Here is a 14878-nt window from a genome sequence, read left to right on the forward strand (position 1 = left end):
ACTGTGCATGAGCCTCAGCTTGGCTGTAGTGAGGCCACTGTTGTTATGCAAGGGCAGCACAATCCTAGAGCCAGCACCACACCGCCTCACTTGTACAGAAGCGAAGGAAAGACAGGACCACTGAAAGCAGCCGAGCAGGCCCTCTGCCAGCCCCAATGCTCCCCTGTGCCTTCCGAGTGATGGACTCCTGCTGCCTCCAGGCAGGTGCACAGGGTTGGGTAAAAGTGCTCCCGCTCTATGCCTTCCAGGGCAGGGGAAAGCAGAATTTGACCCTCTGGGTTTGTGCATTCATCAGCGTGTCCTGTTATTTGACAGCCTGTGTGTTAGGTACATTGACCTTCTATAAAGAGTAGAGAGAAAAGGCTTAGCTTGATTTCTGGGCCTTTAATGGGTTGGTTTGATGTTGGACCTCAGCACCCAGTGTGCTCCCCTTAGGCTGAGCCCTTTGGAAAATCTGGCCCCAGGAGTCCACTATTAGAGGATTAGCCCCAAGCTTCCAACTGCATCCATGCAGGCGGATCCCTGTATGAGCCTCAGGACTCCATGGGGAGATGGTTGTAATAATTATACCCAGCACTTCACAAAGGAGCACAATATCCTTATCCCCATTTTACAGACAGGGAAACCGAGGCACAGAGCGGTAAAGTGACTTGCCCAAGGTCACCCAGCAGGCCAGTGGCCGAGCGAGGAATAAAAGCCAGGTCTTCTGAGTTCTAGTCCAGTGCTTTAGGCCACAGCATTGTGGCTTTCATAGAATATGAGGGTTGGAAGGGACCTCAGGAGGTCATCTAGTCCAACCCCCTGCTCAAAGCAGGACCAATCCCCAACTAAATCATCCCAGCCAGGGCTTTGTCAAGCCTGACCTTAAAAACTTCTAAGGAAAGAGATTCCACCACCTCCCTAGGTAACGCATTCCAGTGCTTCACCACTCTCCTAGTGAAAAAGTTTTTCCTAATATCCAACCTAAACCTCCCCCACTGCAACTTGAGACCATTACTCCTCGTTCTGTCATCTGCTACCACTGAGAACAGTCTAGATCCATCCTCTTTGGAATACCCTTTCAGGCAGTTGAAAGCAGCTATCAAATCCCCCCTCATTCTTCTCTTCTGCAGACTAAACAATCCCAGTTCCCTCAGCCTCTCCTCATAAGTCATGTGTTCCAGTCCCCTAATCATTTTTGTTGCCCTCCGCTGGACGTTTTCCAATTTTTCCACATCCTTCTTGTAGTGTGGGGCCCAAAACTGGACACAGTACTCCAGATGAGGCCTCACCAACGTCGAATAGAGGGGAACGATCACGTCCCTCGATCTGCTGGCAATGCCCCTACTTATACATCCCAAAATGCCATTGGCCTTCTTGGCAACTAGGGCACACTGTTGACTCATCCAGCTTCTCGTCCACTGTAACCCCTAGGTCCTTTTCTGCAGAACTGCTGCCTAGCCATTCGGTCCCTAGTCTGTAGCGGTGCATGGGATTCTTCCGTCCTAAGTGCAGGACTCTGCACTTATCCTTGTTGAACCTCATCAGATTTCTTTTGGCCCAATCCTCTAATTTGTCTAGGTCCCTCTGTATCCTATCCCTACTCTCCAGCATATCTACTTCTCCTCCCAGTTTCGTGTCCTCTGCAAACTTGCTGAGGGTGCAGTCCACACCATCCTCCAGATCATTAATTTCGTTTGTAGTGACAACGTACACACAAGGTTTTCCTACCCATCCTCAATGGACATATCCTCTCCTTGAGATAGTGGAGTAAGTGGCCAGTTCCATATCAGTAAGTTGCCACCTGTGATCAGAGGCTCTGAGCCTGGGCAGGTAGAATGCATGCACCTCGCTTGGTGTACCACCGAGACAGGGCGGTGTAGCCTGAGCACAGGATGGGGAGCCAGCAGCTCCTGAATTTGAGTTCCTCTGATACTGACATCTTCTGTGCTTACTCTCTCCCTGTGCCTCAGTTTCCCCCATCCCTAATATGGGAGGATGATACTGACCTGGAAAGGCCCAGGACTGGACCTGCCATGGGGTGGTGCAATGGGCAGCAGCAAAGGTGCATAACTCTGAGCAGCGCTCGGGTACCACAGCATTAGGCCTAGAAAGATAGCATAGGGGGAGTTTCAGGGAAGGAATGAGGTGCATCAGCAGGATGGTGAAGAGGAACCTGCCTGTACTGGGCCCGATTATAGCCTAGTCCCTGACCTTGCAGGGGCACCAGACACGTGCACGCAATATCCTCAATATGATGCATGCTTGTGTCTGCAGAGAGAATTCCCAGGGAGGGAGGGAGGCAATTGTGCTGCACGACCCACATCTCCTCCAGAAGGGACATCTCTGCTCCTTGACCAAAGGTAAAGTGTTTTTTTCATTGCCGCCAGTCCGCTTCCCAGCTGAGTGCACCTGGGGGAGGAGACTGATGTCTTCCTCCATGGAATTGATACTTCCCTGAGATGGGTATATGGGATCATCTTGCCTCCTGTGAGGTCTTTGCCCCTGCTCTAATAAGGAGTGGCCATGGTAATTGGTTACTGGATCTCAGTCCTTAGCTTGCTTAGGGCTAGATCAGAGGAAGGATCTCCCCCTCACTTCTGCACAGGGCTGGGAAGATCCAGGCATGGAGGCACCCCGTCTGTTGGGTACATCTGACTCCCACTGCCGCAGGACCTTAGCGCCTCCCCAGGGTATTTTACACTGCCTCTCCCCAGCCTGGAGATGAAAGAACTGGATTTGGAGTAGTTTGTGTGAAGAAAGTACCGGGGAGGGGTGGAGAAGTCAAGCCAAAGAGACGGATTTTGCATTTAGCTCATAACATGGTGAGACCCGTAGCCCCTTATCTCTCACAGGAGCAAGAGTTCCATAGCAGAGGTGCAGATGCTGCTAAGGTTCTATCTGGCACTCCCACCACCGCCCTTAAGGCGTTGCCCTAGGGCATCGTCCAGCCCGAAATTCGCCCTTTTTTAAAAAAATGCAGGTGCACGGGACGGATGTGCAGAAGAAACGCTTTTAATTGGAAAAGGCACCAAACCTCCCCACCCACCGGAGCGGACTCCCAAAGCCCTGATGAAGGTTGTTAAAGCAATAATACTGACCTGGGCCAAACAGCCAGTGTGCCAATCCCTATACCCTGCCTGCAGCCACCACAATCTCTGCATGCTTCAGAGCTGGCGATTGTGTGCGTCCCACCCCCAAAGCTACACACACTCCCTGGCAGCCTGTCACTTCCTTGCTGATGTCTAGACAGGAGGATTCAATGCGCGTCGTTATGTCTAATTCATAAAAACGTACAGGGAGAGCTGGGAGCTAGTGCTCCTCGCTAGTGCGAGTCATCTCTATCTGTTGCACCCCACACTCTAGGCAAGTCGAAGAGCTGGTTAATGCTGCTGATCAGCAGGCGCTCTGTGTGTGTGTGTGTGTGTGTGTGTGTGTGTTTTCTTGGGAGCAGAAAGAAGCAACTCCGTCAAGGAGAATTATAGCTACTCTGTTAATTGGGTCCTGGTGGCCTGCAGATGGAGGATGCGTGCTGGGGAAAGGTACCCAAGAGAAGAGGCCTTTTTCAATTACGTTTTAGGCCAGGTTGTAGTAGAGGCTTGTGCACATGGTTGTAGCTCGCTGGGTCTTGCTGCAGAGGATGCATCTATGTGCGGGGATCTGCTGTTCGGCAGTCGGAGGCCATGACGGACGCAACACGTACTTTAGTCTTTTGGCTTCTGTTGCTGGCTGGCTTGGGAGGGGGGGGCCTGTGTGCTTTCTCCTTGTGCCCTCCCTCCCTCCCTGCGGGTGAGGAGGGAAATTGCAAGATGGGGCTGCTGAGTGCCCCTTCCTCCAGGCTCGTCCTGCCCCGACATATTTACGTCTGTCAGTAAGGAACGGTGCTAATCCGTGGCACCTGCAGGGCAGAACTGGGGTTTCCTTTTGAGTGCCACCTTCCCAGGCACACTTGATCTTCCCTCCTGCGGCTCTCTGCCGTGTCGTCTGGCTTCTCGCTGTGCTGAGCTGAAGAAATCAATGGGCTTTTACGGCGCCGGATTTGCTTCCCTGGGAGGTTAGTTGTGCAACAAGCCCCTTGGAAATGGGGATGGAGGGGGGAGTTTTGCAATTCCACAGGAAATATCCTTTTCCGATAGGCCCCTTGTGCTGCGCTCTAGCTCTGCCAGAATCCTGGCACATGGACTTTTGTGACCACTATTCATGTGTTTTGGCTGTATAACAGGGCTGTGAGAATTTGAGCTGCTGTATACACTGGGGTGCCTACCAGCATTCCAGGGATATGAAGGAGAAGTCTGTGAAAAGTATGGGATCATGCTTATTTTTAAGGGGCGGAATCTCATCGTGGCTTGGTGATGGTTCAAAACCAGCCTTTTATATCAGAGTCTGGTCCTTTGGGGCCCTGGAATACAGAGAGGAGGGGCCTTAGAAATTATTATTGCTTGCAAACATCTCATCTGATCTCGTGTTCCTTAGTAACTGCTTCATGGATATAGGCTGTAGGACGTTGGGACCTCTCTTAAAATACTGCACAGACGGCCACCCTAGCTTGGACTCCTGTGTTAATTTCATGCCACCACCTGGCACTGCTTCTCTTCAAATGGAAGGTGAGAGGGGTGAGAATTTGCAGGCACACCAGGTATCTGGTTTGTTTTACTGATGCATTTGCTCATGCTGTATTTCTGGCAATGCTGTGCAGTAGCACCACAGAGCCTATTGTTATGCTGTCAGCAAGTCTATTTATGCCTCATGATTGTTCCTGGGGACTGTGTCCTCTATTTGTGTTCTGCCCCAGTGTGACACAGAGGACAACTTCTAACCCTATCCGTGCCCTCTTTTTTTTAAAAACAAAAAAAAATTGTGTGCAATTCTCACACACACGCGGAAAATTGAGGATTTTGAATTGAGTTTTCCCTAGAACAATACAAACGCCCCAAAAGTCCTTAAGACAGGGCTAATTATTAGGGTCTTTTTAAAAGAGGAAATGGGGAAAGCATTTAACTGCATTCAACATATAAAAAATGTTTAAACAGGGGAAAAAACCAAGTCTTCATTACTCTTTTCTAACAGTGCCCCAGTCAATATCAGGGGCTGCACAAATACAAGAAGAATATGGTCCCTGCACCAAATAGCTTTACATTTAATCCCAGTATACGTTTAATCCCAAACTGTGGAGCCCTGTGGACATGGGTGAGTTCCCTACCCTGATCCTGCTGCAGCTCATGCGAACACATTGGTTTTTGCCCAAACATGCCCCTTTCCTGTTCTTAATTTAATTAACCCTTTAAGGCAGGGCTGTGCTTACCCGATGGCAGAATCAGGACCCAAGTCTGTCTCTGTGAGTACAAGGTCTGCTGAGATGCATCCAATTGCAGGATCGAGGCCATAAACTTTATGCTTCCTCCTGGGATGCCTTAAGGAGAGGCGTTCCTCTGGGGAGAAATCCTCCCTCTTGAGTCAGCCTTTTATCCTCCTGAGTTGGAGCTAATGAGACCCACTTGGTCTGGTTGCTAGGGTGAGTCCACAGAATGGCTCTGCACCTGGGGCCTGAGCCTGACACACACTTACACCCTCGTAGTGAAGTTTCCTAGGCAGGTGACCAAAGGAGGGAGGCCAGAACTAAGCGCCTAATGAGCTTGCCTGAACCCATGCCTCCTTGGACACGTCCTTTCTCTGCTCAAACTGTCCTCTCCTCTTGCTACTCCATGTACTTACAAGCAAGGAAGGAGCTGCAGAAACTTGAGACTGCATCTCAGTGAGGAGGGTGCATCTAGTGCTTGACCTTGCAGGTGCCCACACATAACCTCCGTCTGCACCAGAGCCCGACGGCGTCGTGTTCCCTGTTTATGTGCCATGCAAGGGCGTGCGCGCCCCTACCGCAGTGCTGAGCGCCACGAGGATGCTTGAAGGCACGATCCAGGCCTCTATGGAGACTCACTAGACCTGCCCTTTTGCAAGCAGCACAATGCAACCTATCATCTACTGGCTTGAAAACCAGGTGCAGTGTCACACCATGGTGGTGAAATGGGGAGAGGACAAGCTCGTTAAGTGCGTGAGCAGAAAAGGTCTAATTGCTGTGGGGGGTGGGGACAGGCCTCTTGCCTCTTCTTTGTCCCTCCCACCCCCATCCTTCTACCCATGGCTCAGGAATGGGAAGGATCCACAGGCCCCCCTCCCTCCATGTACCTCCCTAGATCCCTAATGCTGCAGGAGGAAGCAGGCTGACTGGGGTCCCCTTCAGGAACTGTTGCACACCCTTGTGGGGTGGGTGGGGAAGGGAAACAAAAGTCGGCCTCTCCATAGGACCCTACTGCCTGCTGCAGAAACAGGTGGAAGACGGTGCCTGATATATAATCTGGATCTCTGCCCAAGGGTCAGGCCACTAGCCTAACACTTGGGAAACCCAAATTCAAGTCCCTGCTCTGGCACAGGCTTCCTGGGTGACCTTGGGCAAGCCATTCAGCTGCTCTGTGCCTCAGTTTCCCATCTGTACAATGAAGGTAATAGCATCCCCCTACCTCACAGGGGTGGTGTGAGGATGAATACAATAAAGACTGAGGTGCTTTAATATGACCGTGATGGGGGCGGGAGCATATAAGTACCTTTAGCTAGATTTGGCCATCACTGCTAGGTAATAGCCTGCAAACTGCTACAAAATACAGAGCCATCACCTTCCCAAACTCAGCGCTGAGAGAGCCCCTTTCCCCCAATACCTGCGTGCTCCCTTCTCTTCCTCTTGTTCCCTTTCCTTAGCCTGTGTTTGGGGAGCTGCTGGGAAGGGGGCGGGAGCGACTCTGCATGTCTGGCCCCCGCTGCATCTTGAAGCTCAACCTACAAGCCACATGCTAGACTTCTCCCACTTCTGGTCTCCTCTCTTTAAATGCAGCTAGATCGCCTCCGACCCTGAGGAGCTGGCTGCCCCCAGGGGACCAGGAGGGCCCTGTCTCAGGCAGCCCTGCACGTCATTCCAATTCTCGAGTGGCATGAGATGCTGGCCGGCTGCCCCAGCCGGGGAGTGCTGTGCTGAGGGCATTCTCCATGCCTGCTTCACCCTGGTGATATTCGCCTGGCTTCTTCCTGAACAGCTCATAAGCATGGGTGACAGTGAGCAATTCCTGAGGGGTAAAATCCCTGCGTTGTGTGTGTGCGGGCCGGGTGGGGGGATGTGTCCTTCAAACACCACTAGCTAATAGCAACGGTGCAGCCATAGGCACAGTGTCAGGGCCAGATTAACCCTGCCCCTTATGAAGTTGTTCACACCAATGCACAGTGAGTAGGGGAAAAAACCCGACCAAGTCAGGCTGATGAGGATTCAGATTGCCGCCTCTCTGCGCCTTGCTCCATCCTTCACACTGGGGTGCTGGAAGTGCAGGGAAGGGCTCAAGGATGATACTGGGCCAGTGGGTTCTGTTAAAGAGACCCTGTCAAGCAGATCAGACTTCCCCTTTGCACAGGAGTGTTGGAGCTAAGTACGCCTGGCGTACAGGGGTGCAGTGCATTGTGGAGAAAGGTGTGCTCCCCAAGCCAAACCAAATCCACTGCTCCCTCCACACCCTGTTCTTGAGGGCCCCTCAGGTCTTCATGGCTGTTGCAGCCAGTTCAGTTTCCCCTTCTGATGGTTGTTCTCTTGGGTGCCCTGGGTGGGGATCCAGTGCTGCCGATCACCCTAGCATGCTGTGTCCAGGGTGCTTTGGTGGCCTTGCGAGAGCAGGACTTGTGCCTGAAAAGATTTTTAAGGGCACTGTAAGGCCTGCAGCTAAGGATGGGGATGAATTACCGGTGCAGTGCAAGAGGGGGTACCTAGGAGCAATGCAGAGACCTGAAAAGGAAAAGTCTTACACCTGTCTGTGTGTATATACACACGCCACCTAGAAGCGTCCCAGGCACTTGCTGGCTTTGGGGTGGAATAGAGGACATGCACTCCTGACTCTCTGGCGTGTCCCACTTCTGCCAGTGAGCTGTGACAAAGGATGCACAGATCCCCCAGCCTGGTCTCTTCCTGCTCCTCCCGCTCCTTGCAGCTGACTGGATACTGACATTTCAGTGCTTTCACTGGTGCAGAAGTGGCCTTGGGTTTTGGCCTCTTGTCACTTGTCAGCCACAAATCAGGTGCATGGTTTTTAGGGCTAGTGTAAGACTCTCAATGGTGAGTTGGAACCAGGAAGACACCACTGTAGTATATTGCGCATATGTCATAGACCAAATCTGTCATAGAATATCAGGGTTGGAAGGGACCTCAGGAGGTCATCTAGTCCAATCCCTTGCTCAAAGCAGGACCAATCCCCAATTTTTGCCCCAGATCCCTAAATGGCCCCCTTAAGGGTTGAACTCACAACCCTGGGTTTAGCAGGCCAATGCTCAAACCACTGAGCTATCCCTCCCCCACGGTGGCTCTTTTGTTAACCCTTTTCCTTCTGCTTCCCACTGGGAGTGAAACCCAGCAATGGTTTTCTCCAGTAGTGCTGTGGAATGCTACTGGTTCAAAGGCAACGTACGAGTGGGGAGATGCAGCGGGAGGCCGGAACTCTGGCTCTAAGATCACGGGTCTTTACTCCGTGAGCTAAAGATCTCGGTCCGTTAGCTCAATAAACAGTAGCAGACTCAAACCTGTGTATGGCCCAGCCGTAGCATTGCTCCATATGACCAGTTACTTGAGGAAGCACAGAAATCGAATGCTGGGTACGTCAGCTGGAGGGAATGTGACCTTCTACCCAGCAGCCACCTGGGAGTCCCCCGGCACCCTGGTTCTTGCAAAGAGGCATCCTGTGCCGAGCATTTCAAAGCTCCCAGCTGGCAAGGTAGCCAGGATTGCAGCGCCAAGAGAAGCCAGTTCTCCCAGGCCTGTCTGTGTGAAGGGCAACCCCAGAGCCTTTTTCTGGGGGACTGACTCTCTGGGCCCTGTTCACGGCTCAGGGTGTTTCCATTCACTCCCTCCAAAATATGCTTTTTTGTGCAAGAGAACAGCCCTCCCTTTGGGTCAGGATCATTTGCATTCATTGACCGAGCTGTTATGCATGGCCACCCTCTGTTTTTTTGTTTTTGTTTTTTTTCCGGTCGTAACTTAAGAAATTAATATTCATCGGCCGCTGAATGCATCCGAGCTGACGTGTCACACGTGCAGCCCAACGTCTGCACGCTCAACAAAACCAGGCTTGTTTCCCCCCCGTTTGTTCAGGAGACTGGCTCGCGTCTCTCGTGATCAAGGCACTGTTCCCTATTCATTCCCTCTCAGCGGGGCTGACAGAACCTTCACTTCCTGAGCGTGAGATTTCTTATTCCCGTGCACGTTTTTAATGCCGGCACCTCATCGGAGAGTGCTGCTAGGAACTGGCTCCCCCTCTGTGCCTGCAGCACAAGCAGGGGCAGAGCGAAGATTCCCTTCTTTCCCTGCCAACTCGGACAGTCCTCTCATTACGGCTGGGAACCCACGCCCATTAAAGGCAAAGGGGCAGCCCTGCAAACAGGATCGGGCCCTGTATCCACGGTACAAGGCGCAGTAGTGCTGTGTGCTTGACTTCTGACTTGGTGCGACCGCCTCTAGGAATGGGGGAACCCAGTCTCCATGGCCTTTTTGTTCTTTAGCCTCTCTGCTCAGACTGCTAACCGGGGGCCCAATTAGGGCCCATTATAGTGGCCTCTGATCTTCAGCTGCTCATCTTCAGCTTGTCGTCATGGTGACTGGCAAGGGTTTGTTTTTCTTCTCCATCAGACCTTGTATGAACACCTGTCTAGATATCACTTCCCTATCTCTAACGGCCTCTTCTGTGTTAACCATCAGACTGTGTGGGATTATTGGTTGCTTCACACCTTCCGCTGATTCACCTTTAACTTTCCTGAGTATCCCCCTGTAGACACGCCCTTGAACACAGAACCGCTGGCATGGTAGGGAGAATGCCAGACCCTCGTGTGCAAGGAATGGGAGGAACAGAGCCCCTGACAGGGGGCAGTTGTGGGGAGTCCCTGAAATAGACGGGGATGGGAGATAGCACCCAGTGTGTGGAGGGATGCAAGGAGCCCCTGAGGTGTGCAATGTGCTCAGGTGACACAAACTGAGATGTGTGTGAGCCCTTAGTGGGTTTCTTGGAGACTAATTGAGAAAGAACAGATAAAACTAGATTTCCAATTGTTAGCTACAGCCAGGGGTGGGACGCAGTGGTGCTCCACCCGCCATCCCAATGGCTCTGCTCAAACAATTGGCTGTGTGATACTTAGCAACCTTAACATTTTAGTGTTGACCGGTGACAATTCCCCATTGAGAGGGAAGGGGTGGCTCCCATCCTAGAGCTGTTGTTTAGTCTGTCAGCCGGGTGGAGACAGGACAGACAGCACTGTACCTGTCCACTTTCCCAGGGTTGTCTTTGAGGATTAAGTTACAGTGAACTGAGGCTAGTTTACTCCTGAATGAGAGCATCCATGCCGGGGGGGGGGAACGTGCTTTAATTTATGGGCATTGACTTCACCTCTTCAGCTGATTTGCCTTAAGTAACTTCCCTGCATGTCCCATGTAGACTAAACACCTAACTTCTGCAGGACCCATTTGGGTTGCCTGAGCAGCCCTGCCCCAGCTGATCCTGCGGTTCATGTTTCCTGTCTTCAGAGGCTGACGTCTCATGGTGGGGAATGCTGTGCGTTCTCTCATGCCGCAGTGTTGCAAGCAACCTGGCCTAGTGTCCTGCCCCAGACCAATCTGACCGGGTGACTCTGCATGCCTAAAGGACCCATCCTCAGCCAGTCTACCAATGCTATATGTCCAAGGCCAGTGAAACGCAGCAGACCATGGAGGGGTGTTTGCCAGCCCTCCCGATTTTATTGCCACTCTTGGGATGGTTGGTGTTTTGTCTTAAAGCCCCGGCTCCTGGAGTTATGCTATCTCCTGAGCATCTCAGCTTACTTTTTCTATATATATAAGTTTTGAGCTTCTAGGGTTGCAGAGAAGCTTGTGAGTCAAGTGTCCCCTGTAGGCTCAGACACCAGAAGGCAAAGAAATGGAACCAAAATGCTCTCGTGAGATGTGCTTAAAAACCATGATTTTCGATTTGTAGATTCCAAGGCCAGAAGGGACCATTGTGATCATCTCGTCCAGGGTTTCTCAATGACTGGACCGTGAACCGGTGCTGGTCCCTGAGATCTCCTGCATAGAAGACGCCATAGAACTTACCCAAAATAATTCCTTACTGGAGGGGCTGGGTCATTTTCAAGCAGCTGGGGTTGGTGATACTGCGAGTGGCAACCAATATACAGTACACAGGGCAACAGTGAAGTTTTGTGCAAGGACCTGAGGGCAAGACAAGACCACAAGACGTTTTTCAGGACCCATTCCCAAACGCCTCGCTTAGTAAACTGCACAGAACTCTGTTTTTCTGCTGAGGGAGGGCTGGGAGGCCCCGTCGGCCCTGCGGAGGTTTGAACCTGTGGTTCCAGGGCATCTCAATAATGAAGTTTAAAAAGTGCCTGGTTTCCTTTTATCTGATTGTCCATTAACTGCCCATGCTCCGCCTCCCCAGCAGGAATGGAGGGCAGGGGGTGAGTTGACACCTTTTGCTGCTGCTATGGTCTCTCTGGATGTTCCACTGTCCTGTCTGTGACTTATGTCCCCTTATGGCATTACAAGACTACTGCTGGCTCTGCTTCTCTGGGACTCCCCCCCCCCCCCCGCCCCCGATCGGCTGGCAGCCCCCACCCGTTCCTGTCAATCACTGATGGCTAATGTTGCCTCTAGGAAGGAAAGAGGGCTCTGTGCTCTGAGGCAGGCTGGCAATTCAGTCACCAGTCAGAACCCCCCATGTAAATCATAAGGAGAGGAAGCCCAGGGAAGGGAGCGGCCCCTACACATGGTACTCTGAGAACTGCTCCTCTGTCACCAGGCCGGGAAGCCTAGTTGGAAGGGGTACCCCCCAGGGATCTCCTGTGCTTGTGGCTTGGTGCATTCACTCTCCCATGCCTTGCTGTGAGGGTGGCTGCTCCTGTGTGTGCTGGATGCAGCATGTTTATGTGGACGCAGTGCGGGGGGTGAACACCCCCAGGAGGTGCCAAGAGGGCGTTTAGATACAATTGCTCCACAAGCCCGAGCCAGGGAAAGCTGCACAGGATAATGCCTAGCGCCTCTACTTCCCTGACCTCCAAGCTCTTTGTAAAGAGGGTATCATTCTCCCCATTTCACAGACGGGCAAGTCACTTCCCCAGGGCTGTGCAGCGACTCAGGGGCAGGACTGGCAAGGGAACCCAGGAGTCCTGTCTTCCAGCCCTGTTTTCTAAATTCTAAAGCCCCTCCCCCAGCCTCCAATTTCAGCCAGGGCATGCCTGGCATGACGGGGCTCTTGCTGCAAGCTCAGGAGAGCGCAAGGAAAGATCTTGGTGTCCACTTGCTTCCTACGTCTCTCTCTTTTCACGTAACCCCCTCCTCCACCACCTCTGCTGGCGAGATGTGGAGAGTGGCAGCGAGTGATTCCAATTAGAACTGGAGCATGCCTAACATCGTAATGGGCAAAAGCACACCTGGAGGCATATTAAGCAGGTAAACTAGCTTCAGGAGGCGCACGGATCCCTCCAGGGAGCCTTGGGGGTTTGTCTTCAGGAGATTGCACCTGGGGAGGGGAATAAAGCAATTATTGCAAAGCCTGTCCAATACAATAAAACAGCCTTTGGAAACAGGACTTCAGCACAGCCTGAGAGGGTAATAATTATACCTTGCATTCACCAGGCTGCCTTTCAGCCCAGCACTTTACCCACGTTAATTAACGTGCCTGGCGTGTATTATACATATTGCAGCTTCACTAAGGACTCTCGTAATCAGCATTTGGGCTCCCAGGAGTTACAGATGGAGAAAGTCTATTCGATCATCCGATGCATTTCCCCCTTTCAAGGGCATGATGATGTCCCGTACTCCCCCCACACGCACCCATCGCTGGAAACATCAGTTTTGTTTTGGTTTTTTGCTTTTGTCCTGGATCTGTGAGCCTCCACTGGACACGATGGGGGTGAGAGTCTGAAATTTTTCTCCTTCCTCTGTGTGTGTCTGTTAATCGAAGTACCAGAGGGCATTGCAGGTTTCTCTCCTGCATGTTATTGTACCCCCCCCCACACACAAACCCCAATCCTGGTACATTATGTGCTGCTAAAAATAAATAACTCGATGTCTTCACGGCTGAGCAACTGCTGCATGGGGGAGTTCTATTTTTAAATGCCTGGCGGATGGTGGCGTGTAGGTGTGGTGCAGGATACAGAGGCTGGGGAGACTCTCTCGCTGTAGGAATGCGGGGGCAGGTGGATTGATCAGAACGTGGCTAATGATTTTCAAAAGTTGCCTTTTTTTTCCCCCTCCTGGCTCGCGTTTTCTGTTTTTTTGGTTTTTTTTCTTTTTCTTTGGCTGCTGCTTGCAGTGAGAATCTAAAAGCCTGTCAAACGCCTTTCAAAACATGGCAGGCGGCTTAGACACATGTGGCCTGCCAGCATGGCAATAGAAGAAGAAAATGTCTTAGCAGAAACAAATGCCTTTCTTTCCCACATCCCTCAAATAGGGAACCCTTCCCCCCCAGATTCACTAGGGATGATGTGGATTGGGGGGGTGCAACATTCTTACTCTTGAAATTCAAAGGGTATGTCTGTGGCGTGCTCTCATGACCCCATCCAGGGGGGATTTTTCTTGGTGGAGCAACTACACCAAAGCTTGTTCAAAGACACTCCTGAGTGTGGGTAAAGCAGGCTCGGCGTAACACCCCATCTCCGTGCCCTGCCTGCAAAAAATCCAAAGTTATTTGCCAAAGAGAATTTCCAAAACCTTGACTGAGGCTGTGGTTGGTCTCCAGGACTATCCGTCTCCTTAGATCTGCTGTAGCCAAATAGCAAGTTGTTGGGCTGGGTGAAGTTTTGTGTGTGTGTGTGTGTGTGTGATAAAGTCAATGCAGGAAGCATTACCCACCATAGGGCAAATTCTTCTCCCACACCTATATGAGCTATATGATTAACAGATGGGCTGTGTTGTCACCCCAAATGGGCTCCTCTATATAAAGGGTGGCAACCTGGGGATGTTAGCCAGAGTACAAAGGAGCCCCTCGTCAGCGGCATGTGGGAGCAATAGGTCTGACCTACGTCTGAATGTGTGGGCACCCCAGTTTGGTCCCCAGCAGAGCTACGTCAGGATCTGAAAAGCCTGGGGGGCTCTGGGGTGGAGGCCAGACATGCACTATACTGACTGGGGAGGCAGCATACTACGTGCGAAGGGAAACAGAGCATTGGTCTTTATTCTTTTCAAAGCAATCTGAAGAACTTCAAGGGAGAGAGGGCTCCTTTCCCAAACTGGGCTGCAGGATGGCCCCAGGTTCTGCGGGAGAAGAGACCAGAGATCTGAAAAGACAAACTGCTCTTTTCAAAATATTGCACTAATACTAGTCAGTTGCAGTTTAAATAGTCAAATAGCTTGTATCAGTGAAGTAGCGTGGCAGATTCTTCTCCAGCTGCATGGTGATGAATTATTTCTGTTGCCATAGACCAGGGTCCCCATTATGCAAGGTGCTGTAGAAATGCATAGTAAGACACAGCTCCTGCCCCAAAGAGTTTACACTCTGAGCAGGCAACTGGTGAAGAGGGAAACTGAGGCACAGAAGGGGCAGTGATTTGCCCAAGGTCACCCAGAGCCAGGAATAGAACCTAAGTCCTCTGAGTCCCATGGACTATTTCATAATCTACAACACCGATGCTGAGTATAATACAGGGAGCATGGGGTATTTATTTTTATCATTCAATTTTTTAGTCTTGTGTTTGTTTTAATAGCCTGGGTCTTTTAATTAAGCTCTGTTTGACCCATGCAGAGCTGGTGTGCTATGGTAAAGGGAAAAGGTAGCAATCCAAGATTAATGCCTATGCTGGTGTAGCTTGGAAATGTGTGTTGTTAGACTGACTTGGA

General features: G+C 51.4%; 1 protein-coding gene across 5 annotated transcripts in view; it reads left to right on the forward strand.

Annotated features, from left to right (window-relative positions):
* Window positions 1-14878, forward strand: part of KLHL17 (kelch like family member 17) — a 37573-nt gene that overhangs the window by 3853 nt on the left and 18842 nt on the right. Inside the window, exon 4 of one of the 5 annotated variants that reach the window (XM_074975456.1) lies at window positions 2257-2342. The exons of the other annotated variants lie outside the window; for them this stretch is intronic. The gene's annotated coding sequence lies outside the window, so the exon portion shown is untranslated. The remainder of the gene's footprint in view (window positions 1-2256; window positions 2343-14878) is intronic. 5 annotated transcript variants of the gene reach the window in all.

The sequence above is a fragment of the Natator depressus genome, chromosome 18 (assembly GCF_965152275.1).
Source record: "Natator depressus isolate rNatDep1 chromosome 18, rNatDep2.hap1, whole genome shotgun sequence".
Lineage (NCBI taxonomy): Eukaryota > Metazoa > Chordata > Testudines > Cheloniidae > Natator > Natator depressus.